Source organism: Nicotiana sylvestris, chromosome 2 (assembly GCF_000393655.2).
Source record: "Nicotiana sylvestris chromosome 2, ASM39365v2, whole genome shotgun sequence".
In the NCBI taxonomy this organism is placed as follows: domain Eukaryota; kingdom Viridiplantae; phylum Streptophyta; class Magnoliopsida; order Solanales; family Solanaceae; genus Nicotiana; species Nicotiana sylvestris.
In genome coordinates, this window is record NC_091058.1 from 131,799,138 (window position 1) to 131,815,949 (window position 16,812).

The following is a 16,812-nucleotide window of genomic DNA, read 5'->3' on the forward strand; positions in this document are numbered from 1 at the left end:
AGCAATAATCAGCTTCAGCACACCAATTTGGACCAGAATTTTGAGATGAAAAAGTAACAAGGAGCAAGCCCAATCGCATTATGACTAAAGCAAATTCAAACCAAGATTTCAAAACCCAATTCAAACCATCATGACCCCCAGATGAAACGGAAAATTATTTCAAAGAAAATCAAAACTTTCAGATTTTTTTTAGCCAGAATTTAATGGAACCGTGTTTTATCCAAATTTTCAACTGTTTAGGATTTTCAGGATTTTTTTTAGCTCTTCCCCCTTTTCTTGAGCTGCAAGTAGCAATGCCTTTATAGGCAAGCTACTAGGGCAGCCTTAAAGGTTTAGTTATTTCAATTTAGTCCTTTTCAAATTTTCCTTTTTGCTACTTAGTCCTTTATTTACTGACTTGTTGGTCAAGTTAGTTTGTTTTTGTAGTTTCTAGGCAGCTTCTTGGGTAGTTATAGCAAGATTCCTTTAAGTGACTTACCCAATTTACCCCTATTACCCCTGTATTTTGCCTTGAAGCCCAGCCAGACTTGAACATGGGCTATGAATCTGTTACACCCCATATTTTTATACTTGAAAATACGCCATAAATAAATTAATGAGAGCCCGGAAGTAAGAAGTCACATCCCGCAGTACTACATTTTGATGATGTTGCACCCTGTAGTATTGTACATTGAATTTGTCGTAAGGTAATTGACATCAATCCAAGGAAAAGATTATTTGGAGATTATAAGGATTATAAGTGATGAGTAAATTCGTGAAGGTAAGAGGGTAAGTGTTATCGAAGAAAACAAATTTTGTCGAAGTTTGGCATGTTGGGGTATGGCCCGAGCTAAAATACCCGGTATTTATGGACTAGTGCCATACAAGTTACTACATGGTCATGATAGAAAGGTGTATAAGATATGTGAAAAGTGAGTAATATTTTAAGTAAGAAGGAATAATTCTCAATTTTTCGGGTAATTGGTTAATTATCGAGTAACCAGTCATTACCTAATTAATTAATTCAATGTTTGGATAATCTTTCTCACTTTCACGTGGCAGTACCCCCCAAATTCAATGTAATGACTCTTAAAGTTGTGCCTAGGTGTCACACTTAAAAGAGGAATTAAGAGAGGTAGCTTTTGGTCATATCTCTCTTAAGAATTATAATATAATTCATTCTCCTTTAAAACTTGTATACTTGAGCTTTCTTGCCGCCATATTCCTCAGTTGTGTAGCTCCACAGTCGAAAATGTTGAAAGGATGCCAAGGAGAGCGTGTAAGACTCTATGTTAGAGGCACCGTTCTTGGTTACAAAATGGTTGAAGTCGAATTAGTATCCGAGCACGTCATTAATTCAGATCGAGGGAGTGAACACTAAGGAAGAAGTTGATTGATATTTAGGAAAGTATATGTGGCTCATATTTACAAGGCAAAAACTAAGAAGAACAATTCATATTATCGTTATATTTGGGGTAAAGTTTGTAGACCACATGGTAACAGTGGTATTGCTAGAGCTAAATTCAAGTCCAATCTGCCACCTAAATCCATGGGAGCTAAGGTTAGAGCTTTCATGTACCCAAGCAACATATAATCAAGTTGGACATAAATTGTTAAGTTTGTCATTTCCTAAGAAATACCAAGGAGTGAACATCTGATTAGATGTCGTCTAATTTTGTTCTTGGAGTTTCTATGTACAATTATTTGAGATGTTTTGGAAGTGAAAGCTTGAGATGGTTATTGATCAAGTTAAGAATTTTGGTCCAAGAATATCATACGGATTTTTTTCCTATTCCAGGTATGTTAAGGCTATCCCTTCTTTCTTTTGGCATGATCCATACAATACGAACGGAACGTGAAAAATGCACAAATTCCACGAATGACTCTATTCATAGAAGTATTAGAGATATCTGTGTTCTTGAATTTTCGTATGTTATAATGTCTTATCATCTGTTCATGGGTCTCAAAAAAATACGAAAGTTGAAAAGAATTTACTTTATGATATTACTCAGAGGCAAAATGGTCTTATGACATTCCGAATAATTTTATTGACGTACTTTTTATGCACTGCATTCATGTGCACTGACCCATGACCAGATGGCGTTATATACGCGTATATATGTAAATATATGTATATGGTATATGGGAAAAGGTTACGGCGTTATATACGCATCACCACCTGATCAGTTGGTATATGATGATGATGTTGCCCACAGTGGTTGAAATATGATTCAAATGACGTTATATACGTATATATATGTATGTACTCAAACGACGTTATAGACGCGTATATATGTAAATATATGTATATGGGATATGGGAAAGGTTATGGCGTTATATATGCACCACCACCTGATCAGCTGGTATACGATGATGATTTTGCCCACAGTGGCCGGTATGAAAATTTTGGCTAGTGTAGGCACTAAGATAAGCTAAGTATGGACGCAACGAAGGGGCAGAAAGACCAGAAAAAGTAATAGCTTACGTTGAAACGAAAGAATTATTTGATCAATGATCCAAAGTTAGTACTTTATGGATACACTCAAGATTTTGGAGCATTATCTAGGAAGCACATTTGTTGATAATCATATAGCCATAGAAGACTCCGATATAAGTTAAAAGAAAGAATTAAGCCCAGGGCATAGACAAAGGATCGAATTGTTAGAAGATTGTATCATGGATCTTATGAATTGGACAGGATTAAAGTACCCATACAAGGTGAATCGCATTGGGATGCTGTAAGGTACGGTTATGAAAGCAGGGTATCATCTCAGGTGGATCAATCTAACCATTTTAGACATTCCCCGATAAAACGTGAATCCTAGCAGCAATATACATAAAAGGTTAAGTTATCAGTGGTATATTGTAGATCAATATTGAGGTGAATCAATAATGGATGGACAAAAGTTACAAAGTATGAGATAAGATTAGGCTGTCATTCTTAAAAATGAGCAATAATGAGGAAGCATTAAAGGACTTAAATTTATACATATGGAATAAGCAACGAGAGTAAGCTGGGATTTGGTAGCAGACCTCAGAATCAATAAATTAAAGTAAGAGTTATGGTAGTAGATTCATACGGATGGCTAAATGGATCTATGCAATGAGATAAATATTTGTGAATTCAACAAAGTACCGAGCAAAGAACTTCAGTATACTCATCGATGCCCAAAGGGACATCTTATCAAGCTCTATATATGAAGCCTAGAGATTGGGCACCCTTACAAGGTCAAAACCGTACAGGCTGCATGATGAAAGGTAGCAATAGTTACGAGATTGGAAGGATTCCGACTACAAGTTATGGCATGGGAAAGAGGCCTAAAGGGAGGAATGTCTGGCCTTTGAACTTATTCACAGAACAATTGCGTAGATGGCAAAAGGACTACTAAAGTATTCGCAAGAGTTATGGGTTATGAGAATGATAAGCACATTAGTCAACATTCAAGGACGAATGTTCCAAAGGGGGGAATGATGTTACACCCCATATTGTTGTACTTGAAAATACGCCATAAATAAATTAATGAGAGCCTGGAAGTGAGATGTCACATCCCGCAGTACTACATTTTGACGATATTGCACCCTGTAGTGTTGTACATTGAATTTGTCGTAAGGTAATTGACATCAGTCCAAGGAAAAGATTATTTAGAGATTATAAGGATTATAAGTGATGAGTAAATTCGTGAAGGTAAGAGGGAAAGTGATATCGAAGAAAACAAATTTTGTCGAAGTTTGGCATATTGGGGTATGGCCCGAGCTAAAATACCCGGTATTTATGGACTACTGACATACAAGTTACTACATGGTTATGATAGAAAGGTGTATAATATATGTGAAAAGTGAGTAATATTTTAAGTAAGCAGGAATAATTCTCAATTTTTCGGGTAATTGGTTAATTATCGAGTAACCGGTCATTACCTAATTAATTAATTCAATGTTTGGATAATCTTTCTCACTTTCACGTGGCAGTACCCCCCCCCCCAATTCAATGTAATGACTCTTAAAGTTGTGCCTAGGTGTCACACTTAAAAGAGGAATTAAGAGGGGTAGCTTTTGGTCATATCTCTCTTAAGAATTATAATATAATTCATTCTCCTTTAAAACTTGCATACTTGAGCTTTCTTGCCGCCATATTCCTCAGTTGTGTAGCTCCACAGTCGAAAATGTTGAAAGGATGCCAAGGAGAGCGTGTAAGACTCTATGTTAGAGGCACCGTTCTTGGTTACAAAATGGTCGAAGTCGAATTAGTATCCGAGCACGTCATTAATTCAGATCAAGGAAGTGAACACTAAGGAAGAAGTTGATTGATATTTAGGAAAGTATATGGCTCATATTTACAAGGCAAAAACTAATAAGAACAATTCATATTATCGTTATATTTGGGGTAAAGTTTGTAGACCACATGGTAACAGTGGTATTGCTAGAGCTAAATTCAAGTCCAATCTGCCACCTAAATCCATGGGAGGTAAGGTTAGAGCTTTCATGTACCCAAGCAACATATAATCAAGTTGGACATAAATTGTTAAGTTTGTCATTTCCTAAGAAATACCAAGGAGTGAACATCTGATTAGATGTCGTCTAATTTTGTTCTTGGAGTTTCTATGTACGATTATTTGAGATGTTTTGGAAGTGAAAGCTTGAGATGGTTATTGATCAAGTTAAGAATTTTGGTCCAAGAATATCATACGGATTTTTTTCCTATTCCAGGTATGTTAAGGTTATCCCTTCTTTCTTTTGGCATGATCCATACAATACGAACGGAACGTGCAAAATGCACAAATTCCACGAATGACTCTATTCATAGAAGTATTAGAGATATCTGTGTTCTTGAATTTTTGTGTGTTATAATGTCTTATCATCTGTTCATGGGTCTCAGAAAAATACGAAAGTTGAAAAGAATTTACTTTATGATATTACTCAGAGGCAAAATGGTCTTATGACATTTCGAATAATTTTATTGACGTACTTTTTATGCACTGCATTCATGTGCACTGACCCATGACCAGATGGCGTTATATACGCGTATATATGTAAATATATGTATATGGGATATGGGAAAAGGTTATGGCGTTATATACGCATCACCACCTGATCAGCTGGTATATGATGATGACGTTGTCCACAGTGGCTGAAATATGATTCAAATGACATTATATACGCATATATATGTATGTACTCAAACGGCGTTATATACGCGTATATATGTAAATATATGTATATGGGATATGGGAAAGGTTATGGCGTTATATACGCACCACCACCTGATCAACTGGTATACGATGATGATTTTGTCCACCGTGGCCGGTATGATATAATGGAATGCCCTCAGAGGCTGATAATGTTATGAAACATGTACCTATGCACGACATGACGTTCACACGCGCATGCATGACGCTAAAAGTAATCTATGATCTACAAAGTTATTCATACTTACAGGTTGAATCATGTACTCTATATGTCTTCCATGTCTCTTATATATTTATTTATTTATATGCCTTACATACTCGGTACATTATTCGTACTGACGTTCCTTTTGCCTGGGGACACTGCGTTTCATGCCCGCAGGTCCCGATAGACAGGTCGAGAGCCCTCCAATAGGCTATCAGCTCAGTGGAAGATGTTGGTGCGCTCAATTTGCTTCGAAGTTGCTCGTTTGGTTAGTATGATTTAGATGTGTATTGTTTGGTATGGCGGGACTCTGTCCCGACCTTTATGACATTTATGTATTCTTAGAGGCTTGTAGACATATGTCTTGTACGTGAAAGATTGTACGGCCTTGTCGGCCTATGTTTTGAGTTTATAAATGATTATGTTGGCCTATTAGGCTCGTATGTCACGTGTATATGATGATGTAATAAGAAAGATATGTTACATTGGTACTCGGTTGAGTAAGGTACCGGGTACCCGTTCCGGCCTATCGGTTTGGGTCGTGACAGAATCCCCAAACAGGCTCAATGATTCAATGGGCTCAGACTCATACCAAATAAAATTCTTTTAAAATGAGGTCTTAGACTGACCTCAGAGCCCAAATAACAAAGATGAAACCCAAACAAATTCAGAACACTTAAAAACCAAACAAATCGACTAATTAATGATCACAAACAGGCGAGGAACTGATTAGGCTAACTAATTAATCTAAGTGACCAAATCAAAAGTTCTAACAGGACATTTAATAAATCAGAAAATAAATCAAAAGAGAGGAAAGGAACAGAGGTGACACATAGGCGATTTTGAAAACAAAGATGAACGGGACTTACCAGCTAGACTTGAAATCATGACTGAGGCACTGATTCGACCCAACACAGTGGCAAACGTTTGTTCTTGGTGAAGAACAAACGAGTGTCACTATTTTGTGTCAAAACCGACTTGAAACAACCGGAAAATTCCTGGAAAGTCTTGCATGCATGATTCCGACCTTAGACTCTGAAGGCTCGACTCTTCGATTTGATATTCGAGGAGTTCCAGAGATGTTTGAAGAAATCTAAGTGAGTATTTTGGATGAGGGAGAGAGGACGGTCCTTGGGTGTTAATTTGGGGTCGAACAGAGGTGGCGCCGCCACCGGAGAGAACAAGGGCGGCGCTAGGGTTCGATACTTGATCTGAAATTCGAGCAGTTCTGGAAGGATTTGAGAAGAGTTTTTTGGGGATTTGGGATGTGGAGGTGGAGGAGATTGTGGGGTGTTAATCTCAGGGTGGTTGGTGGTAGCGCTGCCACCTTCAGGCGGTGGGATTTCAGGGCGGCTACTAGGGTTCAGGTCTGGTCTCTGAGAGAGGAGTTTGAGGGAGATGAGAGATGGGGGTAGGGGTTCGGGCATTTGGAAATATATATATTAAGAGGCACCCCAGTTTCGGACTGTTGGATTAAGGAGATCCAACGGTCGTGATCAAAGGGTTATCAGAACGACGTCATTTTGGTTACTAGGGGGTTTGGACAGGGTTGGGACGCGGATCTGGGCAGGTTTTGAGCGAGTTTGGGAAAAAATACACTTGGGCCTGGGGAGATTGAATTAAAATAGCCCAAATATCAAATTTTGTTCTCCTTTCTAATTTCTTTTAGTTTCAAATTCTTTTAATTAATTCCAAATAAAAATAAAACCTAAAAAAGTCTTAAAACTAGATTATCCTACCAAATTAAATTAATTAACTCTAAATAATAATTACCACAACTTATTAAATACCAAATTAAAAGAAAACTACCTAAATTCGAAGCTAAAAATTTAAAATTGCAAAATGAGTTATTTTTTTGTGATTTTCCACTTTCGTAAAACAAACTAATTTACTAAATAATCTAAAAAATTATAAAATTAAATCCTAAACGCAATGCGTGGTATTTTTTGCTATTTTTATGATTTAAATAAAATTAATTATGCACACAAAATGTAAACAAACACGAAAATTGAGCAATTAATTCCTAAAAACCAAATAATAAAAAGGAAAATCCTAATTTTGGGGATTCTGTAGGAGTAATTCATGCGAGGTAAAAATCACGTGCTCACAGCTGCCCCTCTTTGCTCGGATACACGAAGGGTTTTCGGGCAAGGACAAAATGAGCAATTATGAGGGATTTTTGCCCGTTTGGAAACTCCATGAGAAGCATTTTTTGAAAAGAGTCTGACCAAACCTTGCTTCAAGGTTGCCTACATATCCTTGGCTATAAAGGAATTAGGTCAGTGTAGTTCTGAAAATTTCGGTAGCTGGGAATGCCGGGAGCTGTGAATTCACTGCTGCTGCTGCTACTGCTCATTGAGCTCCTTATTACACCAAAAAGCAAAATCCAAAGCTAAGCTAGCTAGGCCTATTAGCAACGAGTTACAAGATTCCTATTTATAAATATCTTGAAGCTTGATCTTGAGTCTTAGCTGATTCTTGATGTGCACTCTGATTTGAATCTTGACGCTCGTTAGCTGTAGGTACTGGTTCTTTCTTCAGCTTTGGATCAAGGAGGAACATGCGAAGCTTGTGACTTCAATCATATCTTGAGCAGTCCGCATCTTTCTCCGCTTCAACCCTTTGAATTCACTTCTTTTCTTATTTTTCTTCTTTTCTCTATTCTGGATTGAGACTCATTCTTTCGGTCATCTCGAACCCTGTGTCTCGAAGTAAAACCTGCTCAGATACCAAAAACAAACAAACGAACGAAATTTTTCTGCCCCAGTTTTCACTAGGAAAATTTCGTGAGTTATTTGCAACAAAAATCTAAACTATTCAGGGGATGGAGCCCTATATCTAAAATGTCAACTCAGGGATTGGAGCCCTAATGTTGGCGAAAGGGAGACTAGGGAATGGAGGCCCTATGTCTAAAAAGACTCAACTTAGGGATTGGAGCCCTAATGTTGGCAAAACGTGACTAGGGAATGGAGGCCCTATGTTTAGAAAGCTCAACTAAGAGATTATAGCCCTAATGTTGGAAAAAGGCGACTAGGGAATGGAGGCCCTATGTCTAAAAAGGCTCAAATCAGGGATTGGAGCCCTAATGTTGGCAAAAGGCGACTAGGGACTGAAGGCCATATGTCTAAAAAGCACAACTCAGGGATTGGAGCCCTAATATTGGCAAAAGGCGACTAGGGAATGGAGGCCCTATGTCTAAGAAGCTCAACTCAGGGATTGGAGCCCTAATGTTGGCTCCCTATATCTAAAAAGATCAACTTAGGGATTGGAGCCCTAATGTTGGCAAAAGGCGACTAGGGAATGGAGGCAGAAGGCGACTAGGGAATGGATGCCCTATGTCTAAAAAGCTCAACTCAGGGATTGGAACCCTAATGTTGGCAGAAGGTGACTAGGGAATGGAGGCCCTATGTCTAAAGAGCTCAACTCAGGGATTGGAGCCCTAATGTTGGCAAAAGGCGACTAGGGAATGGAGGCCCTATGTCTAAAAAGTCTCAACTCAGGGATTGGAGCCCTAATGTTGGCAAAAGGAGACTAGGGAATGGAGGCCCTATGTCTAAAAAGGCTCTAATCAGGGATTTGAGCCCTAATGTTGGCAAAAGGCGACTAGGGAATGGAGGCCCTATGTCTAAAAAGCTCAACTCAGGGATTGGAGCCCTAATGTTGGCTCCCTATGTCTAAAAAGATCAACTCAGGGATTGGAGCCCTAATGTTGGCAAAAGGCGACTAGGGAATGGAGGCCCTATGTATAAAAAGCTCAACTCAGGGATTGGAGCCTTAATGTTGGCAGAAGGCGACTAGGGAATGGAAGCCCTATGTCTAAAAAGTTCAACTCAGGGATTGGAGCCCTAATGTTGGCAAAAGGCGACTAGGGAATGGAGGCCCTATGTCTAAAAAGTCTCAACTCAGGGATTGGAGCACTAATGTTGGCAAAAGACGACTAAAGAATGGAGGCCCTATGTCTAAAAAGCTCAACTCAGGGATTGGAGCCCTAATGTTGGCAAAAGGCGACTAGGGAATGGAGGCCCTATGTATAAAAAGCTCAACTCAAGGATTGGAGCCCTAATGTTGGCAGAAGATGACTAGGGAATGGAGGCCCTATGTCTAAAAAGCTCAACTCAGTGATTGGAGCCCTAATGTTGGCAAATGGCGACTAGGGAATGGAGGCGCTATGTCTAAAAAGGCTCAACTCAGGTATTGGAGCCCTAATGTTGGCAAAAGGAGACTAGGGAATGGAGGCCCTATGTCTAAAAATCTCAACTTAGGGATTGGAGCCCTAATATTGGCAAAAGGCGACTAGGGAATGGAGGCCCTATGTCTAAAAAGGCTCAACTCAGGGATTGGAGCCCTAATGTTGGCAAAAGGAGACTAGGAAATGAGGCCCTATGTATAAAAGCTCAACTCAGGGATTAGAGCCCTAATGTTGGCAGAAGGCGACTAGGGAATGGAGGTCCTATGTCTAAAAAGCTCAACTCAAGGATTGGAGCCCTAATATTGGCAAAAGAGTAACATATTGAGGTTGGGAATCTAAGCTATCATTTTGTTTGTATTTTCTTCTTTTTCTTTCTTTTTCATTTTCATTTCATTTTTTAATAAAATGCAGGAAAGAACTTGGAGGAAACTTCCCTTTTTGGATTGATTATTTGCTGCAAAGCTGTTTCTAGCTTTTGCGCATCTTTTCCTTTTCGGCTGCACCTGCTTCTTGCATGGTTGCTCTGGATTGCACCTGTTTTAATTTTTTTCAAACAAAGAACAATTGTTAGTTTGAAACGGTGGTCGGTTTTTGTGGCCTTGATTGCGTTGATCACTTGATCTCGGCCCAACTCTTTTGGTGAGAACCTCTGTTGTTTAGTGGTTTTCTGAAGATTGATCTATCTTTCAAACCGAGGGACTTAGTTTTTAAGATTTCATGACGGCTTACCCACGTGGGGCTTCGACCCTTTCACTTTATTCCGCCTTTAGGCTTTTGCCTTTGGCTTTCTTTTCCTTTTCAATAAATTTGATTTCAAAGCAACAGGCATCATGGCCAGTCGGGATCGACTTGATGCACCTGCTGAGGCTGGGTACTTTTCTTTAGCTTTTGTTAGGCGGGACCCTGTAAATCCAATCTTGCCACCTTTTCTTTGTATTAGTTTCGGAAACAGAGTTAGACCGAAAGGGATTCAAGGAAAAGTAAGCAAAAGGAAAGAAAATGAATTTAGAGAGAAGTGTCCCTTTCGGGGAGGAAGGACGGACTTATTTGGGGTGCATGCAGACTTCAATAGACATGACATGCTTCTTGGACTGGATGCCCGATCCGCACAACTATCCAACTTCTTACATACCCATTGCGACCCGTGTTTTTAAGCCAAGAAACCTTGCCAGGACCCTTTCAATACCAATGGTGGTGAGGGATTTCTTCTTTTCGATCAACGACGCCCTTTGCGAGTTTTCTCCAATCGACCTCTCTCATTTCTCTTCTCACCATCGCCTTATAGTGCTCTTTACGAGTTTTCACTAACAAGACTCTCTCATTTTTCATTTCTCTGCTTATCATCGCCTCATGGTGCCCGTGTGGGTTTTCACCAATAAGACTCTCTCATTTTATTTCTCTCGTTTGATTGCATCGGATCCAAATAGTTGTGTTTTCTAACTCCGACGCCTTTGCTGATTGATCAGAAGGAATTGAACAAGGTTTAGGTAAAAAGAATCTGGATGAAATTATAACTTTGGAATCGTTCAGGTAGGCTCATTGCCGAACCATTCTAACATATGCCCCAGTTTCACTTTTGGGAAAATTGGATTTTTGTTTTGGTGTGACTGAACACCAGGGAGAGGCTGCCTATGTATCATTTCGGAATCAAGTCGAACGTAGTTTAGGGAAACATTTTATTTTGTTGTTTTTGCTTTTGCTTTTTGCTTCTTTTTTTTAGTTCCCAAGAGGGTAATCAAAGAAGAGTAACCGGCTCAAATGGGTTTGCAAAGGGTGGAGAGTGTTTGGGTAGCGAGAATGAAAGCCTTCGCCATCCCAATCGGACAAGCTTGTCACTACAGAAAAGCTAAACATAATACCTTTTGACTGCATCCGCATTTACAGCTGTTTCGGGATCATTTCCTTCAATATCGCCCAGATACAATGCTCCTTTTGGCAATATCTTTCTGATGATGTATGGGCCCTTCCAATTAGGAGCAAATTTTCCTTTCGCTTCCTGGTGATGAGGAAGGATGCGCCTTAAAACGATTGCCCTACTTCGAAATTTTTAGGCTGCACTTTCTTGTTGTAGGCACGGACCATTCTTTGTTGGTACAATTGTCCATGGCAGACCGCGGTCCTTCGCTTTTCATCGATCAAGGTTAACTGTTCCAGTCGGGTTTTAACCCACTCACTGTCTTCAATTTCAACTTCAACGATGATTCGGAGAGAGGGGATTTCAACCTCCGCGGGCATTACGGCTTCAGTTCCATAAACCAAAAGATACATGGTGGCTCCAATTGATGTGCGCACAGTAGTGCGATATCCCAACAATGCAAACGGTAACTTTTCATGCCACTACATGGAACTTTGAATCATCTTTCTCAAAATCTTTTTGATGTTTTTGTTTGCTGCTTCGACGGCACCATTGGCTTTGGGCTGATAAGGAGTAGAGTTCCGGTGCGTTATCTTGAATTGTTCGCATATCTCTCCCATCAAATGACTATTCAAGTTGGCATCATTGTCGGTAATAAGAGTTGCAGGAATGCCAAAACGGCAGATAAGATTGGAGTGCACGAAATCTACCACAGCTTTCTTAATGACGGATTTGAGAGTGATGGCTTCAACCCATTTTGTGAAGTAGTCAATGGCAACTAGTATGAATCTGTGCCCATTTGAGACTTTTGGCTCGATTGGCCCAATGACGTCCCTACCCCAAGTAATAAATGGCCAAGGTGCTGACATGGGATGCAGTTCTGTGGGAGGTGCATGAATCAAATCACCGTGCACCTGACACTGATGACACTTTCGGACAAAGCTGAAATAGTCCTTTTCCATGGTCATCCAGTAATAGCCCGCTCGAAGGATTTTCTTTGCTAAAACATTCCCGTTTATATGGGGTCCGTATAATCTCGCGTGTACCTCATGCATGATTCTTCTAGCCTCTTCCGCATCAACACATCTCAACAAGTTGAGGTCCAGAGTTCTCTTGTACAAGACATCACCACTCAAAAAGAAACCACTCCCGTGCCGCCTAATGGTTTTCTTCTGGTCTCCACTGGCTTGCTCGGGATATTCTTGCTTTTTCAAAAACCTTTTGATGTCATGATACCATGGTTGGGTATTTGGTGCTGTTTCAACCGTATTACAATAACCTTGCCTTTCCTGAATTTGGATTTCCAATGGATCAATGTAGGCATTGCCTGGGTACCGCAACATTGAAGCTAAAGTGGCAAGTGCATCAGCTAGTTCATTGTGGCAGCGAGGAATGTACATGAACTCTATTGACTTGAATTGTTTGCCAAGTTCTTCCACATGTCGCCTATAAGGAATAAGCTTGACGTCTCGGGTTTCCCATTCTCCTTGAGCTTGTCGGATAAACAAATCTGAGTCTCCCATGATTAATAGTTCTTCAACATCTTGGTCAATTGTCATGTTCATGCCCATAATGCAAGCTTCATACTCGGCAGCGTTGTTTGTGCAGAAAAATCAAAGCCTAGCGGTGGCCGGGTAATGCTGACTGGTGGGCGAGATCAAGATTGCCCCAATTCCAACACCTTTTGCGTTTACTGCTCCATCGAAGAACATTTTCCAAGCATCGAGGTCTTCAGATATTGCCTCAACTGAGTTTACCTCTTCATCCGGGAAGTAAGTATTCAAAGGTTGGTATTCATCATCGACCAAATTTTTAGCCAAATGATCTGCTAACGCCTGGGCTTTCATTGTCGTGTGAGTGACATATACTATGTCGAATTCCGTAAGCAGGATCTGCCACTTTGCTAGTCTCCCAGTGGGCATTGGCTTCTGGAATATGTATTTTAAAGGATCTAACCTGGTTATGAGGTAAGTGGTGTAGGCTTGCAAATAATGCCTCAGCTTCTGAGCGACCCATGTCAAAGCGCAGCAAGTCCTTTCCAACAAAGTGTATTTGGCTTCATAACTGGTGAATTTCTTGATCAGATAGTAAATAGCCTGCTCTCTCTTTCCAGTCACATCGTGTTGCCCGAGGACGCAGTCGAATGAATTTTCCAAGATTGTCAGGTACAAGAACAAGGGCCTCCCTAGCTCAGGTGGGACTAAGATTGGCGGATTCGACAGATATTCCTTGATTTTATCAAAAGCTCCTTGACATTCATGTGTCCACTTGACTGCTGCGTCTTTTTCAGCAATTTGAATATGGGTTCACATGTGTATGTTAGCTGGGCAATGAATCGGCTGATGCAGTTCAATCTACCCAACAGACTCATAACATCCTTCTTAGTTTTTGGAGGAGGCAAATCTCGAATAGACTTTATCATTGTTAGGTCTAACTCGATGCCCCTTCGACTGACGATGAATCCCAAGAGTTTGCCGGATGGTACCCCAAATGCACATTTGGCTGGGTTCAACTTCAAATCATATTTGCGCAGCCGCTCAAAAAAATTTCTCAAGTCCCGAACGTGGTTGCCATGGGTTTTGGATTTGATGATTACATCGTCCACATACACCTATATCTCTTGGTGCATCATATCATGAAAAATGGCAGTCATGGCCCTCATATAGGTTTCCCCGGTGTTTTTGAGACAAAATGGCATGACTCTGTAACAGTATGTACCCCAAGGTGTGGTAAAAGTTGTCTTCTCTGCATCTTCTTCATCCATCAACACCTGGTGATATCATGCGTAATAATCCATGAACGACTGTATCTCATGCTTAGCGCAATTATCAACAAGGATGTGGATGTTCGGCAAAGGGAAGTTATCTTTGGGACTTGCCTTGTTTAAATCTCTATAATCCACACATACCCGGGTCTTCCCATCTTTCTTTGGCACTGGGACTACATTAGCTAACCATGTGGTGTACCAGACCACTCGGATCACCACCGCTTTCAACTACTTTGTGACCTCTTCTTTGACCTTGTCACTGATATCAGTTTTGAACTTCCTTTTCTTTTGCTGGACTGGGGGACAATCGGGGTATATTGGCAACTTGTGAACCCCCAAATCAACACTCAGCACTGTCATGTCATCATATGACCAAGCAAACACATCTTTGAACTCAAACAGGAGTTGGATTAATGCATCTCAAATTTTTCCGTCTGTGAAAATGCTTATCTTGGTTTCCCTGATTTCTTCAGAACTACCCAAATTAACTGGTTTATTATCATTTAAGTTTGGCATACAAATTGTTCCAATTCTCGATTTATTTCCCTAAAAGCCTTCTCTTTATCGTATTTTGGTTCTTGGTTCATTATTTCGCAATTAGACAGCATGTTTGGATCTGGGCATGAAGTCCGCAAGCATGTCATGTTATTTAAAGCCGCATTATTAGAACTGAAAGAAAAGAGAAAAATGACAAAATTAGAAGAATAAAGAAAGATGAACGATGAAATATTGATTTCATTTCTTGGAATTTGAAGATAACAGGGTTTACATTGGAAAATTAAAAGACAAGAAGCTAAAGGAAACATCCGAGTTACACCCTGAAATAACTCATGATGTAGAAAAGGTGGCAGGACAGGTCTACCGGGACTCCCGCCTTATCGGGAATGGCGTAGCCTTCCAATTCTGCAGCTTAGCGTTAGGTCCCATATACAGCACCTCAGCGGTGCTTGAACCTTCCTCTGGCTGAACCATGTGGGCTTCATACAGTATCTTCCTCATCGCCCCACAGATATCTTCAAGCTCTTCGGCCGTGAAGACCTCATATTCTTCTTCCTCACGGTATTTTGGCTTGACAAATGTTCTGTACAGATGCGGCACCGGCTGAGGCAAGACCTAACCATCATTCTTTCTATCATTTGCCCATTTTACATTAGCTGGAGTGGGTCGGAAGCCTATCCCAAAGAACTTTTCACTGGCGTTCAGGGTGATAGGTTCCGTTATTCCTTGCAATGATCTCCCGAGCCCCTTCCCCGGATTGAAGCCATGTCTGATCATTTCTTTGGCCACCATGATTGATGCATTAGAAAGAAAGTGTTGAGGGCAAGGGTTTCCCTCTTCGTACTGGTCTGTGACCACAATTTCAAAGGCTTGGTAAACTATGTGCTCACTCCCCTCTCTCGCTTCAAGGCATGGGACTGATGGGTCCCGATAAATTGATTGCTCGCCTTCCCCGTGGACCACAATCTCTTGATCTTCATGCTCAAATTTTACCATCTGATGGAGGGTAGAGGGTATAGCCCCCGCTGCATGAATCCATGGCTTTCCCAAGAGAAAATTGTAGGATGTGTCCATGTCCAGAACCTGGAAGGTTACTTCAAAGTCTATTGGGCCGATGGTCAGAATCTGATCGATCTCTCTAATTGTGTCCCTTTTTATACCATCAAAAGCCCGTACACAGACATTGTTGGGTCGAATTCTTTCGGTCCCGATTTCCATGCGCTGTAGAGTTGAGAGTGTGCAGATGTCTACCCCAGAGCCTCTGTCCAACATAACCTTTTTCACATAGTACCTTTCGCATTTGACTGTCAGGTGTAGGGCTTTGTTATGCGCGGCCCCTTCTGGGGGCAAGTCATTTTTGCTGAAGGAAATCTGGTTAATTGTGAAAAACCTTTCTGCCATCCTTTCCAACTGTTCTACAGAAGTCTCAACAGGAACATATGCTTCGTTAAGGGTCTTGATCAATACCTTCTGATGTTCGGTGGAGTTCATCAGCAAAGCCAACAAGGAGACTTGTTCGGGAAATTTTCGAAGTTGGTCGATCGCCTCATAATCCGCCATTTTCATCTTTTGAAAGAAAGTCTCCGCTTCCTCGGCACTCACAGGCTTCTTAGATGGGAAGCGCTTTCAAGTGGCATTGTTCACCTCTTCCAAGTTAGAATACTTTTCAACGGGGTTATTTTCTTGAACTTCTCCTGAGATTACTTTGCCCTTATAGGTCACCACCATTTTGTTGTAGTTCCAGGGCACAGCGGTAGGATCTGTCATGGGCCTCTGTGGCTCGCGTCCAATAACCACGGGCTCACTCAGCCTTGGTGGATTAATTGGACCCCGCATCACATAGGCTCCCTTGGGCACATACATTTGGGCTGCCTTGTTCAGCTCGAATCTCCTAGAAAGACTCAAAGTTATCTATTTTTCTTTGCGGTCCCGAGGGACATAGAGAACAGCATTTTTGGGAGGTGTTGCCCTAATCCCCGCTTCAACTTTCTTCTCTAATTTTGGAGGGGTGGTTTTGTTCTTTTTCTCCCCTTTGTCTTGCTTCAGGGCAACTTTTGGTTTCTTTTCTACGTCAGTAATAGCAATGATGGCCTTCAATGTCGGGTCAAATTCCTTGTCCTCACAAATCATTCCGATTAC

The 16,812-nt window shown here is 40.7% G+C and overlaps 2 pseudogenes; both read left to right on the forward strand.

The window, feature by feature from the left end:
• Window positions 1-1,231: 1,231 nt before the first annotated feature.
• Window positions 1,232-1,573, forward strand: LOC104249762 (large ribosomal subunit protein eL33y-like; annotated as a pseudogene).
• A 2,566-nt stretch (window positions 1,574-4,139) lies between these two features.
• Window positions 4,140-4,479, forward strand: LOC104249761 (large ribosomal subunit protein eL33y-like; annotated as a pseudogene).
• The last annotated feature ends 12,333 nt before the right edge of the window (window positions 4,480-16,812 follow it).